This window comes from Pithys albifrons, chromosome 1 (assembly GCF_047495875.1).
Source record: "Pithys albifrons albifrons isolate INPA30051 chromosome 1, PitAlb_v1, whole genome shotgun sequence".
NCBI lineage: Eukaryota > Metazoa > Chordata > Aves > Passeriformes > Thamnophilidae > Pithys > Pithys albifrons.
In genome coordinates, this window is record NC_092458.1 from 83,534,742 (window position 1) to 83,554,983 (window position 20,242).

At 39.1% G+C, this 20,242-nt stretch overlaps 1 protein-coding gene across 4 annotated transcripts in view; it reads left to right on the forward strand.

Moving 5' to 3' along the window:
• Window positions 1-20,242, forward strand: part of TENM4 (teneurin transmembrane protein 4) — a 614,726-nt gene that overhangs the window by 370,447 nt on the left and 224,037 nt on the right. The gene's annotated exons all lie outside the window — the stretch shown is intronic.

Here is a 20,242-nt window from a genome sequence, read left to right on the forward strand (position 1 = left end):
TGCTATGCAATATGGTTCAGTATGTGAAATAGCTTCACAGTGAAAATTTCTACGGTAGCATACAATTAGTCTGTGCATTGACACTGAATAGCAAAAGAATTTTGAAACAAAATCCAAACTATTCAGGAAGGGAGACATATCTCCAAGAAATACCTTGCAGCAGCACTTGTCAAATTCCTTTTCAGCTGTAATTTCCCCTGTATGTGCATGCTGTACTAGTTTTATGTAAGAAAAACTGTTGCACAAAAGCCTACCTGTTAACGTGTCATTCAGTGGATGCTAAAAATAATTCTGTCATTGTCATCAGAGACTTGGAGTGCTGAATCAAAAGTAGATTGAAATATTTATCACTGTAGAGATAATTTTCTACATTCTAAAACTGCTGATGTAGATAGCAGCCCTCATTATTGAAAGTTTTTGAACATTGATACATTCTTAAACACTTTTTCATAGTTTAGATGGAAATCTAAATTTTCTTCTCAGTTATTCCTGTACAAACGTGTACCTCCACAGAGACAGGAGGAGGATTTCAAGGTTTGAGAGCAGCTTCAGTGCTACGATGTAGATCTCTCAGTGCCATCACCAACTAGTGGGAAAAAGTCAAGATCATGAGGGAAGGAATGGCCTCTCAAGTCTTCTGCAGGCTGTGTTCTGTCTTGGAATGCCTTAGTAAAATAATCAACCAAATTCCAATTACACGTATTTCTATAGGCCCTGTAAAATCAGTAAATTGTCTTTACATCTATTTAGCCTCAGATATTTTATTGCTGATAGTACCTAAAGTTCAAACACATTAGTTTACCTCCCATTGTCCAGACCGTGTCAGCTGGTTTGCAAAAGTAAGTTTGCAAACTGAACATAGTTTATGCAAAACTATAAATTGCAGTGTTATACTTTCTATTGGAACACTGTTGCAAGTATTCCAAAGTAGGCATTTAAAGCAATCTATGAAACTATTTCCCATTTCAAGAGAACAGAAACATGAGAAATAGCATATAGGGCAGTACATTTTCATTTTCTTAACTAAACTTCTGTTTTCTACAGCAAATGCATTTGGCTTTGGTGAAAAATAAAACACTTCCACTTGTGGTAGTGATACAAAGTCATGACATATCCATGTTCTCATTTTGTAAAGGCTCTTACATTTTCTCAGACTAGGAGTCTTCACAGAAAGAACTGGTAATTACACTTGTCACTTGGCTACAGCTGCAAAGATATAATACAGTAGCAGGCTCATGTTTAAAATGGCATTGACTCAACTGTAATTCCCAAAGGTCACCACAGTTAAAATCTAGGGCATGAGTTTTACACATGTCACTAAGATCATGCAGATGAAGAAAATAATCTACAGGGAAAGAGATTTCAGGAGCCTGTAATTCTCCTAGCTTTCAAAGCACTGATTATATAAGGTCTAAGCTAGTGGGGCTGCAGAAAATAGAAATATATGAGAAAGAAAGCAAAAAATTATGTATGAGGTCAGTCAAGGCAAATAACACTTGTGTTGTAAGGTCAAGACTGCCCCCAGTCTTCAGTCCCTGGACTTTGCCATGTTTTCCTTCATCCAACAGGACAATATTGAGCATTATTATTCACACAGTAATGATTTCCACATAATAGGATAACAACGGCAGATGTAGTTGCTGAACATCTCTCCATCATGTTTGTAAGGTCATGGCCATCAAGCAAAGTCCACAGTGTCTAGAAAAAGGGAAATACCACACCTGTTTTTGAACAGACTAAGAATAGGACCCTGGGAACCAGCAACTGGTCAGAGAGTTCTGGGTCTGGTAAGATCATGGATCAGATCCTCCTGGAAGGTATGTCATGGCATATGGGTGACAGGGGGTTGATTAGAGACAGCCAGCATGGCTTCGCACAGGGCAAATTGCACCTGACTAATCTGGTGCCCTTCTATAATGCAGAGACTGTGTTGATGAATGAGGGAAAGAGCAACTGATGTAGTATATCTTGACTTCTGTAAGTTCTTTGACATGGTCCCACACAACTTCTCTGTTGCTCAGTTGGAGAGATGGGGCTTTGGTGGTGTGGTGCCCACCAAGCCACTCTGTCACTCCCCTCCTTCACAGGAGAGGGGGAGAGGATATAAAGAAAAGTTTGTGGGTTGAGATAAGGATAAGGAAATCACTCAACATTTACAATCCCAGGCAATGCACACTTAGCTTGCGGGAATTAATTTAATTTATTGCTAATGTAACAGAGTAGGATGAAGAAAAAACACCAAATGTAAAACCATGTTCTGTGATTTTATGATAGCACTGGAAAAAAAAAAGGGCTAGTATGTGTGTTTATCCAGTCAGTGACATTCACTGCACATGAGCCCAAGGCTAATGTATGCACTTCTGTAAGTGTACAAAGGATTTAGCACACTTTGCTATCTCAGAGTTACAACCGTTTGTTTCCTTGGCATATATTGATTCCTTTGCTACATATTGACTATCAGATCTCTTTCATGTCATTTTATATATGTTCTGTGCAATATCTAGATAAGCTTTTGTAGTGTCACCCCACCCCTGTCCCTCCAAATCCTTCAATATGCTGCCAGCACCACTGATACTTCTGGTTTGTGTTGGGCTGCATTAGGAGGATTCACTCAACCAATTGCTTTAAATCCATGCTGGATTTGTAGTGTCCTTGTCTTTCCTGGGATTTTAGATTGCATATTCATCGGCATTATAACTGAATGAGAAGGTGTAAAGGTTTCAAATTTTAATGGATTAGTAGTTGCTATTCCATTGGAAAGTGTGCACTGTAACTGTCTGGACAAAGAATATAGAGCTGGGAAGTAAGAAGTATTATGCCATTGATTACAAAATGACAAGGGTGACACAGAATGATCTGTGCATACCTAGAGAGAGGGTGTGAAAAGGATGGGGATGAAAACCAAAAAAGATAGTGGTAATTTCTATAATAGCCTGCAAATGATGAAGGAGGTAATCTTGATAGTCAGAACATTTTCTTTACGATCCATCTCAGCTTGACATCGCAACAACCAGGTCAGACAAAAGTCTCAGACTGGTGAATGAAATACAATCTTGTATGACTAGAGGGAAAGGTTGACTGTTCAGAAAAACATGATAGAATTTTGCCACTGATTTAATAATGATCAGATTTGGGCATAATAGGTTACCATGGCAATTGTCTCCTAATTACTGAGTTCTCACAGGGATAGTACAAATGAAAAACAAACAAAAAATCAGCAGAAATGTTTGATCTTTTCTACCATGACTGCAATGACTGGGTCTGATGTAGAAATGATTGGGAGATATTCCATGACCCATAGCATATGTGTTTCATTTAAATGATCCTCGTGGTCCTAGCAGCAAAACTGGAGAATCTTAAGAGGAAAAGGAGACAGATAAGAAGAGTGTGCCTAAGAATGTAATCATTTATGATTTAGTGAACTAGATTGTAATCTTCCTAATTCCTTGGCTTCAGTGAAATTTAGGTTGGATTTACATTGGTGTAAACAGGATTGTATCTGATCCAGATCTGGATCACTGAACCTTATATAGCCACAAGAAATATATCTGGCATTTCCTGTAATGTGTGGTATATTATGCCACCATAATATTTGCTAAATCACATCACTTGAAGTTTAGCCTGTTTTGGAAGGGCAGTTAATAAGGAAAGAGGATTGGTTTTTTAATGTCATGTTTGATGTCTTTCAAGGATAACTTCCAACCTTCATCACATTGCAGTTTCATTCTAATTTAAATCGTTAGATTCAGGAGAGGACGAGGTAATCCATCCTGAAGAAAAAAAAGTAATCAATGCAAGTAGGTGTAATTAGTAGTGCTTTCCTCTTGTAAGTCAATGGTGTAGAAAGAACTAAAAAAAACATTGCAGACTACATTTGTTCTTCCTAATGTATTGTGACTCCCTCAAAGCTTTTATAATGAAGTTGTTTAGATCTCCTGTAGGACTGATATGTCTTTTTTTCTGGTTTAACTGACTGACAAGCTCTAATATGCCATGAATAATTATATCTATCGAGAAAGATGCAGACACGCAGACTCATGTGGGCAGCAGGAGTTTTAATTTTCTTATTTGTTGAAAACCAAAATAAGCCTTTGATGAAGTGCCTCCTTCACACTTCATGTTTATTATGTATGGCCAAACTTCGCGAATGAAGATTTGGGAAGGCCTGTCCCCACGTGGGTGTGCCCTTCCAGCCTGCGCAGTGGATTTTTAGGTGAGGCTCAGCGTGCACAGAACTGGCCCCACCCTTTAAGTCCTGAGGTTCATCTGCCACTGCCGAGCGAGCTTGGACAGTGACAGAGAAGTCCTCAGGACTAGAACCTACAGCACCCGGCATTTCCAAGGAGGTCTCCCATCCAAGTACTAATCCGGGGCTGACCCTGCTTAGCTTCCGAGATCTGATGGGATCGGATGTCAGGGAGGCATTTAACTGCCCACTTCATGTTTTACTGAGTTTATTAAATGTATTTATAGGTGTAAATCCTTGGGGATATTCTATCTAAATCTGAACTTGCTTCCAGTCCCTGGGAGAGTAGATACAAAGATTTGTGTGCTATATATGCTGTTGATTGCTCTTATACATTCATTCTGATTTGCCAAGAAAATACTCTTTTCTTGACAAGTTTAGTAACATAAATTAGAAAAAGGAAATAGTATGCCAAAAGATGAGAACACTACTCCATGTGCTTAAGTTTCTCCACCAGTCAGGTTATTTGTTTCATAAACCTGTTTATGAATAGTAGGAATATATGTAGCATAAATCAGCATTTGAAATGAAAAAAAAACCAAACAAACCCTAACATTCTTTTTGGAGTGCGTCTTTTCTGGATGTTGGTGTAGAAGCAGATGTTTGACCAACAGTATCTTCCACAGGTTAGCACGGGTTTTGCTTGGTGACTTTAGGTACTCTTATTGGTGTAGAATACTTTGTGTGGTATGCCTGGCAGTCTTGGAATACTCCACCCACTTAATTTTCCTCCCCTTTACATATTGCAGGAATCCTCCTTCCAATGTTATCTTAACTTGTCCAGCCTAGAGTATTGCCTCCATACATGGTATCAGAGCAGTATATGGACAGGTCTATAGAAATGCCCCGGATCAGTTACTTAGGGAAAAGCATAAGAACATGGTGTGTACCTGTATAGAGTAGCCTTTACAGCTACAAGGAAAAAAAAATAGAAAAACACAAAAAGCAAACCATAAGGAAAGTGCCCCCCCCCCCCCAGGATTGTTCCATATAAAGAGGCACAATTTTCCTTCTTGGGGCTCATCAAAGGTCTCTGTGGCTCAAACTGTGTTTTGTTAGAGCTGTAACGAATCACATTGGCATAACTCAGACCCTGGCTCAGAACTAAAACACAGTTTCTTCTGGTACTGATGTAGGAGCAGTAGATACGAGCCAGGCGTCATCCCCCGTCGCCAGACACCAGCTGTCATGGCACTGACCCCATCTGCAGCAATCTCTGCTGCTCAGGTGAGTTTGCTTGGCACCGGACAGGTCAGGCAGGCTGTACACTTGCACACCACCACGTGGAGCACTGTGTATTTCTGTATAAGAAATGTACAGCATGTGAAAGCTTACAAAAGGCTGTTCAGATCACTACTTAGCTGGAGTCTTTGCTAATTTTCCTGTAGAAAACCACACTGTTCCTCTTATTGTGCCAGATGCTGTGTTTCTAGAGAGCACTCTACAGCTCAAACAACTGCCTTCAACTGCACGTAATTGTTTGAGCCACAGCGCTGTTCCATGTCATCCAGTGCCTTCCTTTTGCTTCTGTACCTGTTCATTTGGCTTGCTTTGTAGGCAGAAACCCTTTTGGAGTCAACAGAGTTTTTATCAGTAACTCCAAGTCAGCTAAGAGGTAGAAATACTGTCAATACTTGTGCATGGATCCCTTGTGTGATTTTCCAGAGACAGTGGTCTCTAATGAAGGATGCCTGTAGCAACAGCCACAGTCAGCTTCTAGAGAGGATGAATCAAGGTTTCTTGATTTATTTGGATACGGTGTTATTAGTCTGCCAGCCTTCAATTCTGAATGGCTAATTACCAATGTTGTGATAACAAACTTCTAACAAATGAAAATTCTTCTAATCCATTGATTCCCACTGGACTAGGAAGTGTAGAGGTACGGAAAACTTTGGTGACTGTAGCATGCATGTGGAGGTTACATTCCTCCATGCAGTTTCGGTGACTGCTAGTGTGTAATCTACAATTTTAATGCCTTTCATCATTATGAGGTCTGTCCTCATAACCTGTACGCTGTCTTTCTGCACATGATCTTACAAAGATCCTAAGTCTTTTAGAGAGAGGAAAAAAGAAGCTTCTTTTTGCACTGAAGGAAATTTAGATGATGTGTTACTTCACTGGAGCCCTTATACGAATTCCTAAAAAAAGTGGAGCTTTCTTTTCTCTCCATAAATCATAGAATTACAGGATGGTTTGGGTTGGAAGAGACCTCAAAGATCATCTAGCTCCAACTGTCTTGTCATGGGCAGGGACACCTTCCATTAGACCAGAATGTTTTTGAACTCTACCAAATAATATCTTGAACTCTTCAAGATGGAGGAAGCCTTTTACATAAAGAAGACCATATATTGTCTGCATATGTGTGACTAAAGAAAAGCAATAATTTTGGCAGGTTTGTTAAAGATTGTTTTGTAATTCATGATACAATCTGTATTTGCTTTCCCAATGCAATCACCTTCATTTTTAACTGTATTTCTAAAGAAAATAAGGTCTAAATAACTGCATTGCCTATCTGCCTGACTGCCTGTACATGTATTTTTAAGCTGTTAGCTAGTTTTGTCTGCTTGATGGGAAGCAGAGGTCTCAAAGAAAGCAAATTCCTACAACTTTTGAGGAAATTCTTACCTTTGTGAAAGAAAGAATAAGGAGAATTACACTGATGCCCATTCTCTTTGTCAGGCAGAGCAGCCCAAGCATGCGTAATACCAACCAGCCATCAGGAAGGCAGCATTATTATGTCTGCTGTTTTCAAAATAACTCATGAAAAAACACCTCCAGAAAGCTGGGTTACTGCCAGGTCAGGTATTCTCTATAGTTCTGTACTTCCTCTCCTCACTGCATTTGAAGAACTCTTGCCTTTTGCAGAAAGCTGTCTCTTCACCAGCCTTTCTGCCCTTCCAGAGGAGCACCGTGTTGTGTTTGGATTGACAGTTCCAGAGGGACAACATGCAACTGCTGGTCCACACTGCCCATCGTGCATCACACATGGGAATAAAAGCTTATTCTGGGTGCATCCTTGGTCTCAGCAAATAAACTTGTCTAAAAGATGAGGATCCCAAATGCATGCAAAATGGGTCCTTCAAGAATGGAACCAAAATGGACAGGAGATCTTGAAGAATCCCTGTCACTTGCCACAGCTGACAAGCCTGAAACATTTGAGCTCAGTCATCTAATTTTAATTGTCACCATAGAACTCTGCATACCTTATACTGGTCCCTTTTTTTTTTCTGCTCTTCTGGTGTTCATCTGTCCCAGGACAAAGCCTTTACCAAATTATCAAATTTTGCAGACCTCACATACACATATTCCTAGCTGGAAGAAGGATGGAGAAATTAAATACATATGGTTGGGTGTGCTTAGTCACAAATCTATGTACTCAACTTTGTTTTTTTACTTCAGACTTCACTATTTTAATGTACAAATTGAGCACTGTTCCTTTCACCATTTCATTACTTTTAATTATAGTCATAATCATCTGAATATGGAGTCCTGTTATCAGATGCTCTTAACTAATTAATGCTGTAAATTACTTGGAAAATCTAGGGTGAAAGTTGGTATGCAAAAAAATTGTTATTTGTGTTACTGGCTCCCTGTGTATACCAGATAGATTTTAAAAACATCTTGTCCTAAATAAGGAGAATATCACTTCACTCCTCCACTAGACACTGTGCAATTGCATAAAAGCTTTGAGGGTTTGTAACTGACAGTTTTACTATTACGAATCTAAAGAAATGGAGAGTGTAAATTCCTTACTGCCCAGCGTTTCTCTGTAAGGTCAGGCCATCTCTTGGCCCAGAAAATCCCAGCAGAGTTGGGTCTGTGGGTTCACTTCAGGGGCCAATCTGGTGTTTTGCCCGTGAATCTTTCAGTAGGTACAGACTGTACTGTGTAGGAGAGGGATGCAGGGAAATTGAACGTCTACATCCAATCCCACTGGTTTATATGGCTTATCTCTGGTTTTAAGGACAGTTTGGCAGGGCTTGTGGAGTTCAGATTTGACTGATGGGGGAAGGTCAGGGGTAGGCCAGAAGAAGGTTGATAATTTAGAAGAAAAGCTGTAGAAGAGGTGAAGACAATCTGGTCCTTCTGTCAACGTTCCTTCCCTAGGGCTAACCTGTCTCTGCTCTTCTTCTCTGGCTTCACTTGTAATTTTTCTGGCTTCTTCTCTCTCTGTAGTTGCATGTTCCTTGCTGACTATATCCACAATCCCTGTTCATTTGTTTTTTCTTCAGTGAGGCATCAAATGCTGATTAATCTCAATGCATCCCCAGTGTCTAAAACTTTCCTTAGGAGCCAGATACTGCCCACACTGTGCACAAAACTGCCACTGACATAAAGAATTATGTTGCAGATCAAGGCAAGTATTGATAATACAGGAGTTTTGCTGCAGATCAAGGGCACTGGAATCGCTATGGGAGTTTCTGCACATTTCTTTCCAAATGGATACACTGACAGGGAGGTAGGCTGCTAGATTCCTAACAGCAGGAACAGATCTGTCCCTGTCATGGTTTGATCACTGGAACTGAAGAATAAAGTCCTGCCTGGTTTCCACTATTAAAGTTACCCTCAAGTATTAAGGTATTTTTCAGAAAAATAAGTTGTAAAATTTCAACCTTACTAAAGTCTTTCAGAGTTTTGCAGTTGTTTTCAGTGGAATCAGGGCTTCATCCTTCATGCAGCAGCTGACTTGTTCTTTGGCAGATGTGATGGCTGTCCAGTGATGAGTTAGTTAAATGATTGTTTCCTGTAGTTTGCATATCAGTTTGGTAAATACATGCAAGTGCTTTAGGAACCCTTAGGGTAAAAGTGAGCAATTCAAAGTTCTATGCATAAAGAATTTAGTGAAATTTAAGCCCAAAATTTAAAAATATCTAGCCATTATTAATTTAAACCAGGTTATCAAAGTAATTTTGCTTCTACTTCAGAAATGTATTTTTGAAAGAAATTCCCCCCCAGCAGACTGAATAGCATGTGTTCTGTTAGCATTTTCCTAAAGCCCTGCAGACAGTTGTTCATATCCCACTGTTTAATTTACAGCCTGTGGTTTATGATGGGTCCATTCCAGACTGTACATGATCTGTCTAGAGGGTAGAGGAGGCTCTGGGAATACGAAGGAAACCAAAATAAACCATATAATTCTTGCGCTGCAGAATAAAATATATCTTTATGATCATCTCTTTAATTAAACCGAAAAATTTTGTCATTCTCAGAGTTGTGCCAGTTGGTGCCTGTGGCAGAAAGTAAAGTGGCTTTAACAGGATTGTCGGTAAAAAAGCCAGGCAGTATTTTAATACAACTGCATTCTGAACTCGATTTATTCTGTTTAAAAGGAGATAGAAGGGGTATAAATTTTATAGCAAATATTTCCAGTATGAAACCACTATAAATTGTTTTGTTCAGAGAATAACTACCAGTGTTTGAAACAAAGTTTCATACATAGTCAAAATGTATATTGTCAGGGTACTTGCATGTCATAAAAAATCTGCTTTCTACACTAAACAGTTGTTCTCTGACAGTGCACATATGAAATTTTTGTTTATTGTTTTGATCACAGCAAAGCCATTGTTAATATATAGATGTGTGCATGTGTGCACAATCTTCATAAGCCACTGATCTTCATTTCTAAATTGTGCTGTCCTCACATTTGTTGAACAATATTATAAGAAAATTATTACTTTATTTTGACATTTTTCTTAGGAATCTCTCTTAAACTGCTTCAGAGAATGTCAAAAGCACTTACAGGAAGTAATGAAAAGAACTTCAGAAAACTCATCTTTCACGATAATCTGAGCTTTAAAGTCGCACACTTCGTGCCAAAGTGTTATTATCTGGGTGCACCGTCACTCTCCTGAACTGCCACATGCTAAGGGAATCTACACCTGATATTGGACTCCAGTTAGTGCTAGGACTGTGTATTTCCAAAGTACATTATTAATCAACCTAAGCACCTGGCTTCAGAGATCTGCACTAATAGTGCTAATTTGGGGCTCGATTTTAAAATTTTCATGGTGAATTTTTCAAGGTCACAGATGTCACTGACTGACATAAGTGGGAGCTGATACCTTGCTTCTTTTAGGGCTCCTGAAAATCTCTCTCTTGGCATATGCAGAGATACCAGTAATCCAGTGGCAGTTTCACGCATGGACAGTTCGTAGGCTTGTGTTGATGAAGTATGACTTGCAGGAATAGATATGCCTCTCTCAAACTTTTTCTGTCTTGTGCACTGCACAGTAACTACTGTATAGCCTGGTACACTGCTTTTTCTCTGTTTCTCCTGCACTGAAGAAAACCACGCTAAGCTGAAGAAAACCACAAGAATGAAGAATAATTCTGATTTTGGTTTTTTTTCAGAAAAGCTAGGGCAGTCTTTTTGTTCTATCAGAAGCCTTTATATTAATTTTAAAATAGCCTGTTCCAAGATGAAAGTTGAAGGGCAGCAATCATCATTTTAATGCACGATGCCAGTAAAGACAATAGCTTCTGGTAGGGAAACAAGAAAGTTAAGAGCAGGAATTAAGAAAATATCAAAATCTTTTGACTATAATACGTTTTTTCTGTCTCTGTAGCACAGTATGTGTTTATACACATTTGTCTAGCTGTAACAAGGCGGAGAGACATACAAAGGTACATTCAGAATAACAGGGTGAAAAATTAACATTAGAACATGTATAAATGTCTTTATGATCTGTTAATATTTAGGTGTAGTGTATTTATAGTTTTGTTGATATGTGTTAAATGCATAAAATGTAGAAGAAAAAAAAAGAAAGTGATAAATGAGACTCATATGAAGATTTCCTCTCAGACATGTGCTTCCAAAGAGACTGTATTAATTAGTACTGACATTTTTAGGGGTGGAGGCATTATGGATAGAAAAACATACACACAGGACAAGGTACATTGCCAATCCGTGGTACTTTTTTGAACAAAGTGCAGCGTTGCTGAGGGGTTTCTTGACAGATTCATAGTTTTGATTTTCTTTTAGTGGCCTCTTCAAGTGTTAATAAAAATATAAAAGTTTTATGTCTGTTTCAGAATTATTTGGAGTGTGGCCGTCTGCCATTGTGCTTCTGAGAATGTCAAATAGAACCTGAAGGGAAAGGTCATGGAGCCCAGCTCACACAAATCAGATTCCTGTGCCAAAGGGAATCAGGTTTTCCACCTGTGCAGGGATATTTTACACTCAACTGCACCCATGGTTTTCACCAAAGGAAATCAGTTGGCTTTGTATACGCAGTGAATGGGACGGGGAATGTAGGTATTAATCACTGTGACAGACATCATGTCAGTCACAGCTGTCAGGCAGAGTTGTCACCTGTTTGTGTTGTGCTTTGGAGGTGTTTAACAGAAATGGCTTTGTTAAAAATTTAAAGGCAGAAAAAAATTTAAAAGGAGGATGGGGGCAAGGAGTGGGTAACAGGAAAAACTGGAGAACTGCTTCTGTACTGTGCAGTGCCTGTTTACTGGCACCTGGGCAACAGCATGCACAGAAGTTGATCCAAAGTCATGAAAAAAATTTCTGTTTGCCAGCAAAGGCTTGAATTAGTTTATTTCAGTTGCTGCCAACATGAAATTTCCTCATTTCTTTCTCTAGAGTAAATAATTAAAATCATTAGTGCTTGTTGGCTTTGTGCTGCACCACATCATGTCACATTCCATAAGTACTTTGCTGTGAAATAATGGAATTGTGTTTTTCCAGAGACACACTCATTCGTAAGCCAGCCACATATAAATGAAAAAGAAAGGGACAAAACCTACCTCAGATGTCTGTGCCTTGCAACTCCCTGGTGACTCTGGCAATTACATGCTTCTTGGAGGTTGGAATCCAGACCCAAAGCTTACAAGTTAACATTCAATTCAGTAAATTTTTAAAATGTTTTTTCAGGATAATAATCTTTCCCCCTGACCACTAGGAGCACATGCCTGCTCCTGACACATGGCCAAACTGCATGGAACTTTTGTCCTTCATATTTGCAGAAGGATGGGCTCTGAATTGTCATGGCTAACAATACTGTAAAAATATATAAACCACACTAGTTCCCCAGCTGCTATAAATAGTCAGCTTTGCTGATGGAGCTGGGGATCTGTCAGTCCTGTCTGTTTGTGTACAGCTAAGTCACAACAGCACTGCAGTTTAGATGATATTTTTGAAGGGTGTAAGCAAAATAGAGACTATTTGTTCATTTTATTTTTAGGGAAAAACAGACAAAGATCAAGTCTGTATTTCAAAGCTTTTTCTAATATAGGTATATGAAAAAAAGCCAACAATATCTGACAGAGCTGTGCTGGCAAAATCCCGAGTTTATTGGCTATTGCAGCAGCGAAAGGCACCTTTTGCTGATGTACTTTAATTTCAGGAATTGCTTTACACAACCAATTCAGAAATTTGCCTGTGTTACTATATAGCTAATCACATCTGGTTTGGACAAGGCTGAACTGTGTGGTTTTCTGTTCCAGATATATATATATATATTCGTCTCCATATGTTGCTGTATGAAAGAATCACAAAACAGACAGAGGAGAGAGTGTGTGCAGGGAAACCAGCTAAACTCTCTCTTTACCAAAGAGTTTCTTGGGGCCTCGAGTCAATAATCTGCAGACATCAGAGTAACACACCACATTTTCTTCAAGAAGAATAATCTTAGGTGCAATAAAGGCTGTGTTTCTTAAATGTGTGGAGGGTGGGGGACATGGAGGGGAAGCAGAAAATCAGAGTTTTTTCCATTTCTCCTGGCCTTTCCTGCATGAGGGATGGCACCCAGCTGCTTTTGCTGATTCTGTGCAAATTTGATGCTTCTGAAAGGAGACCTGTAATCATCCAAGTGGCATAGGCATTGGCTAAAACACAGCTACTGGGATATCCTGGGTGACTACAAATGGGTTTTAGGGTTTATATACCATACATTGCAATATAGAAGACATGGGGAATTGAATATACTTTTTGACACTTAAAAAAGGGCACATACTTTCAGAAGTACTGACTTCCTACATGTCTTAATTAGAAAAGAGAGAGCTTCAGGCTCCCAGTTCTTCACAAGGTAGGTTGTAATTTTAGACACAGATTTTTAGAAATGTTCAATGAGTGTGATTTGTAGCTACTCAAAATCCCAGCATGGGTGTGCCATTGTTTTCTCAAGCCAATGGATTTTCCTGCCTCATGTTAAGGTACTGTACTCTGTTAAGATACAGTGGAGGTGGGTTATCCTCAGTCATTTAGCTGGAAGAGAGCTTACAGAAGCCACCAGTGCAGTCAGAATGGCACAGATAAGTCATTTAAGCATCCTCCAGAAAATTAAGAGAGTTGCAATTACGGGTTTCCAAACATGAGAACCCAGACCTTAAGGGCTGAGAGCACAATGTGGATGACTGCAGCATCTCTCTAGAGTGGCAAGGCTCACTCTCAGTTTTTATGTTTGGGGCATTTCTGAGAGGGAAGGAGCTCTAATGAAGCATTGTGTATTTGATTTTTATATGCCTAGACCAGAAAGGCCAGCAGTTCAACAGCAGTTCAGGCTAGTTAAAGGTGTTTCTTCTCAGTAAGCCCAGCAGAAAATTCAGTGTCTCCAGGGCTGCCAGAAAATTTGCTTTGTTAGGCACTGTAGAGGCTACTTTCACGTGTTTCCCATAATTAATTTTAGAACTAAAATATATTATTTAAATTTACCCTCTGCCAGATACTCTGGTTGTTTTCCACTTTCTTCTGTGTTTAAGACAATGATGCATCATAAATTGTCAGAGTCTAAATAATAATACTCTGCCTTGATTTTATCAGACTGTGATTTTTCTTTTAGTAAGTAACAAACACAATGGGTTAAAAGCCTGCATATCATCCTGTGACGGTGACCTGGACCTTTTTGAAAGCATTACTTGTAGGGTGTTCAATTCAATCAGATGCATACTGGTGAAAAAACAACCACCCAGAGCTCTCATTGACTGTGTACAGGCAAAGCTTGACAGCCCAGCATCAAACAAAAAATTGATTTCAAACCCAAAAGTCAATATCTTGCTTTTGCCAAGGCACTTTGGCAGTTGAGAGGAAAGTTTGCATGTAATGTACACATTTGATGAACAAAATAGAGAGGAGGCGGCTTGTTTGGACTTGGTTTGGTGCACCCCTGGTTTATTATAATCAGTAAAGCCAATGAAGTGTTGATCTGTGCAGCTAGAGGGGAGCTTCAGCTCATTTTATGTGGGCATATAGAGCATCCAAGTGGGCTTGATTTTTGACATAATTAAGCTAAACAAACGAAGTTTCGTAAGTGCAGGTATGACCTGGTAATGTTTCAGAATGAAGCTTCAATATTTTATAAAACCTAGGCTTGCCAATCAGTAACAAGGTGCCATTTTATCTGCTGCCTAATCTTGAGATCCTCCATTTCCACTTGCTACTTGCTACTGTCTGATTGTGAGATGAAGAATGATTGCATTTTTTTAAACGTTGTGTATTGTTGGAACTCAAGTTTAGATTTGATAGTTTACAGAGTCTTTTTGTACTGGTCCTAGTATGTGTAGCTTTACTAGCAATGTCTAAAATAGCTATAGATAAGTGTCTGTAGACATTCCCAGTGACACAGAGTAGTATTGTCATGAAAATTGGTGCTGACTTACTCTAGCACTTGTTATTGCAAATTCAATGTCCAAGTCGCACATTTAGATGAATGCTCGAAGCTATTTACGTCTGTATAGCCGGTATGCTTCTATTAAATAGTTTCTAATGCTAGTGGGATTTTTCTGAATGAAAGACTGCACCAACTTTGCAATACAGGTGTGCACAGGAGGTTTTCTGTAGGCTTGAATTACCCTTATTTGGTTGCATGCTTATGCATATAGTGTTATAAAGTACCAGTGAGATACAAGGCTCTGAAGACTGAGATTCAACTTCAAGAAGACTCTGAACCAGAATACTCTCTAGAACCAGGACATACACACTGATAATTCTAACTGCATGAATGAGGACTATGCTTTTCCCTGGTGAGAATCCTTAATAGAACAGCAGCTCCATATTATTCTGTTACTTGAAATAAAATAGAGAGTAAAATATCAAGGTAGTCTTCCTATTGTGGTTTTGCTGCTTAATGGAGATCTTACTTCAGTTCTGTTTTCTTTTTATGTTTTAGTGTCATTCTGTGACTTAGTATTTTGAAAACCAGTGGCAGAAGATGTTGTTACAGGAAAAGATGTATTTTACAGTGTGGTGCAAACATTCCTCTTGATGGTAGAAGCTAATCTTAAGTCAAAGTCAGTGGATATACTTCTTAAGGAGAGGATTCAATCACTCAAGTTGTAACACTGATTCTAGTTTTTAAGTGTTAGTGAAAGAAAACAGTCATCTCTGGTCAGGTAAACCATGTGATTACTGAGTGACCTGTTTTACTCCATCTCTATCACCGTCCTGCACAGCAGCTTCCTCATTGGACTACCCGAATGTCCTGTGGAGGCAGAGGCTGTTGCTGGATATTCTTTTAAGGAGGAAATTCTCCACGAGGTTGCAGAATATCAGTAATAGCCCTGAGATGGACCTGCTTGGTACGACATAGGTGCCACTTTTGCACGTTGTTTTAGCTCATTCCAGGTATTATGCATTCAGCTGGATTCTCTGCAAACAGGAGAAAAGCTGGGTCTGCAGTTGGTCCTGGCTGTCACCAGAAGCTGCCAAGCTACCCTGCAAGCAGACACATCCTCCCATTCTGATTTTCCTCCTCATATTTTTCTATTATTTGCCAAATTAGGGATTAAATATTCTTCTTGCTTTTCATTTTTGCAGATGCCATCTTTGGCTTGTCATGTGTCTCATAGGGAACCTGTTTCTTGAAAACAGTCTCACTTTGAACAGCAAACTACCTGTGCCACCTACAAAGGTTCTGGGACTTTCATAGTCCACCTGACCTTAAGGGGCTCATCAGATTAATGTCTGAGGCACCTCAGCTTCCTGAGGGGCACCTAATGGGATAGGGTGATGTCAACTGTCTGGTGCTGTGAGTGCGCTGAGTGTACGTGTACAGCAGATTGAAATATGGTCCTGGAGCTGAAGCTCTGTCAGTTGAATGCAGAGATCACTATTTTAAAAAAGATTGTTTCCTCTGCAAAGGGTGGCAGGATGGGGGCTAGGAGGGTGGGAGATGTATTTCTTTGTGTGCAGGTACAAGCACGATTGCCCAAAGTCATACTACGAAGTTAGTCATCACAGCTACTGTGGAGCTTAAGTTCAAGGGAACACTGAGTGATTCATTCCACCTGGTACTATACACAGTGAGTAGAGAGAATTATTTCCTGTACCTAATCCAGACACCAGTCAGACATCAGGCTGTCTGAATATGAGCAGACATACAAATGACAAATGGGTGGAAGAACAGGAGAAGCTGGGAAAAAAAAAGAGAATGTATTTTTCAGTCAGAGGTTAGCACATTTGCCCTGAACACAATCCCAAAACCTAATGAATCAAAAAGTGTAATTGTTACATAGACTAATTTCAAAACAGAACTGCTCATTAAAGATTAAAGGGGAGAAAAGGAACACGAGGTTCAGACCTTTCATTGAAATTTTGCCATATTAGCTCCTCAGTGGTAATTTTTTATGATTCACATTTATTCAGCTCTACATTCACAGGATTCTGTCAAGGCTCTCTAATATGTGCCAAGTACAGGCTTCATTAACTGTGTTATCTTTCAGCTCTGCTTTATCTGTGCTTACCAAGCCAGTGTTCATCAATGACATTTTAATGTTAAAAAAGGCAAGAAAAAAAACAAACAAAAAAACCAAAAACCAAACCACCAACACAAAAGCAACTTGATTTCTGTTGCTGTTTCCTTGTATTCAGATTTCCAAAGTTTCATTACATTTGAATACAGACATTTTTTATGTTAGACACACTTTAGATATCCATTAGAGAAAATTAGGCTTCTGGGGTGTTTATTAAATCCTGGGCTGTTTGGACTTTCACAATTGCCAGCTTATCTCCTAGAAATGTTGAACTATATCTCTGGAATGCTCTTTCATTGGCACCTGGTGTCTTAACACTGGGACGGCTCCTTTGCTATTGACAGATCTCTTTTGCGCTCCCTTCAAGGCAAAAATCATCCTTAAACTGTGTTGCTTGATTCTGAGAACTGTTAGAAATTTGGATGCATGGGGCAGAGGTGTTTTACAAGGTGTTTCTTTTATTCTTTGGTATTTTGATACCTTAGCTGATTCTTCTGAATAGCTTATGTTATTTTTTTCATTGCAACAACAAATACAGAGGGAATGATATAGTCTGTGTCTTTTTAGAAATCAGAGGAAAATTCTTAGAAGGAAAATGTTGAAAATGATCTCTTTTGGAGTAAGCCAAAATAACTTACACATAGTCACAGTTAGCCATCTTATACTTGGTTAAGAAAGGTCGTGGGGGATCTGTGCACTGGCCACGATGTCCTGCTCCTTTATAAAGTCTTCTGAATTCCTGTGGTGCTCTTGTCCCAGTAAAGGCTTGCTGGTAGATTTCGAAAGCTATATTGTACTTTCCCTGTGTCCTGGGCACACAGTGGGATCTATAAAAATTCAATGCTGCCTAAGCAGCTATAAATATACAGTGTTCATATATAATATATTGCAGGATGATCAGTGTTTTCCCACTGTGTAAGATCCATGCATGATGTAAGAGAGTCCTTGCAGCCAGCATTAAGGCTCTCCTTCCTATGGGGAAATATAACCACACAGCTTATACCAGTCAAACGTTGTGGATCTGGTTAATAATCATAGAATCACAGGTTTGGGTTGACAGGAACCTTAAAGATCATCCAGTTCCAACCCCCCTGTCATGGGCAGGGACACCTTTTACTAGACCAGATTGCTCCAAGCTGCATTCAGCCTGACCTTGAACACTTCCAGGGATGGGACAACCACAGCTTCTTCAAGCACATTTAAAGAAGGGGACAGTTGAAATTTTAGGAAACCAATGAAGAATTTATTTTGTGTGCCTCCATTATCCTCTGCAAATCCCATAGAATATTTGGTGACCACAGAGAGTAAGAACCTTAATAGTATTTTTGCATCAAGAAAATCCTGCACAGCTGCAGTAATTTTCCATAGAAAGATTTCATAACTTGTGCTTTCATCTATACCTTATTTCTAATGTTCCTTAACTTGAGAAGACAATAAAAAAGGGATCGTAAGGCAAGGAAAATAATTACTAATTCTAGTCAAGGTATATTAAATTCTGTAATGCTCGAACATGACATAAGTGTTAAGAATTTGTATATGAATTAAATGAAAAACATTCTGGAAGGAACAGCTACCTAAATGTCAGAAAAAAAGAAATACAAGCTATAAAATCCTGTGAAAAAAATCACATAGACCAGAGTAAGGTAAATGTGCTGTCTTTATTTAGCAAAGAAATCACAGAGGATATGCAAATAGAGAATAAAAATTACACATTTTTACTTGATTCGAAAGCATTATCCATAATAGCATCTGCACTGTGTCTGTAATAATAAGGTGTAAATTGGAATTTACATAACAGATCTTTGAAAGCAGGCTCTGACTCACAATGTTAAAATGGTGTCTCCAGTAAGGAAAGTCAACCTATAGCAAGATAACTTCACAAAGCACTATTTCATATTTCAGAATCTACTTATTTGCCCCCTTTCTTGATTGCACAGAGTATTCATTTCAGGCATGAGCTGTAATGAAAACTCAAATAACTGGTCTTGGAAACCTTTGGTATGTTGCTCCTGAATAGACAAGTCATTTTCTCTGGGCTGAATTAAGTTCTTGTGAATAGTGATAGACTGACAGCCCTAAAAGCTGGAAATCCTATATTTATGTTCTTCTCTCTCGCCTGGATTTAGTAAAACTGTTCTTATCTCGATTCCTGACTGTTGAGTGGGGAAAGAGTCACTAATTTAACTAAGCCAGCAGTAGGATTCTTCCATTGTCCTTTTTATTGTGTTCTTGGTCAGGGCTTCAATTAAACAACAGCCCCCAGTAGTATACAGTTCAAAGTTGACTGAACATCTTGATCCATGTCAGGCTGCAGAGCTGAGGTCAGACCCAGTTTAGTTCTGGCATTTTTTGTCTATACAGTCCATGCTCATTTTTCTTCTTTTTAATTTGCTGGCTGATGTGCAAAATTTGTCAGAGCTAGTGTTATTTCAGAGTCCAGGATGGCATTATTAATTTTGTTTGAGCCCTGCTAAGTCAGACTTTTGAATAGTTCATTAGATTCCCATGGAGAGACTGACTGTCCAAATGTAGATGACCAGTACGGACTTCTTTTTCTGAGCCTGTTGTTTTCTGATAGTACTGACATAAAATAGAGAAAAGAGCACTTTTAAGTTATTTGTCTGACCTTTCTCAGGGTATAGGGTAAAATGGGTTGGGACCCTAAAATCACTCAGTTGTTCCCATGGAATATATACCCCATGTCCCATATCCCTAACCTGACAAAGCCAGAGGTAAATACATGTTCAATCAGAATAATGGCACCTTCATAATTGACACCCATTTTTTTGCTAGACGCCTGCAAGCACCATAAGGTTCTGTTATTGTCCATAGTGAATGACGAGGTAATCTGAGTCAATAGAAGGTGAGGAGGGAGAGAGAGGCTGTGTCTCACACATCCCCATATTTTATCTAATGTGTCTAATTATCTAAGAAGGTACAGAGATACTGTGAATGCTTTTCTGTTTGTCTCCTGAATCCAAGTCCTAATTCAAATTTTAAAAGTATCATTAAATGTTTGATACCATTCATTGTAATATACAACTGGATACAGTTCATTCAGTTCTGAGGGCTCTAGAGAGCAAATGTGTGTTAATTTTTCATGACACAGAAGTCTGCCTGGTAAATATTCGATTGATAGGACAGACATTCTTTTCAGGTAAGGCATCACATAAGTATTCTGTATTACAGAATCGCAAGATTGTAGATTGGGTAGAGTTGGAAGGGACCACTCTGGTCCAACCTTCCTTCTCCACCAGGGTCATCCTAGAGCACATGGCACAGAATTGCATCCAGAATATC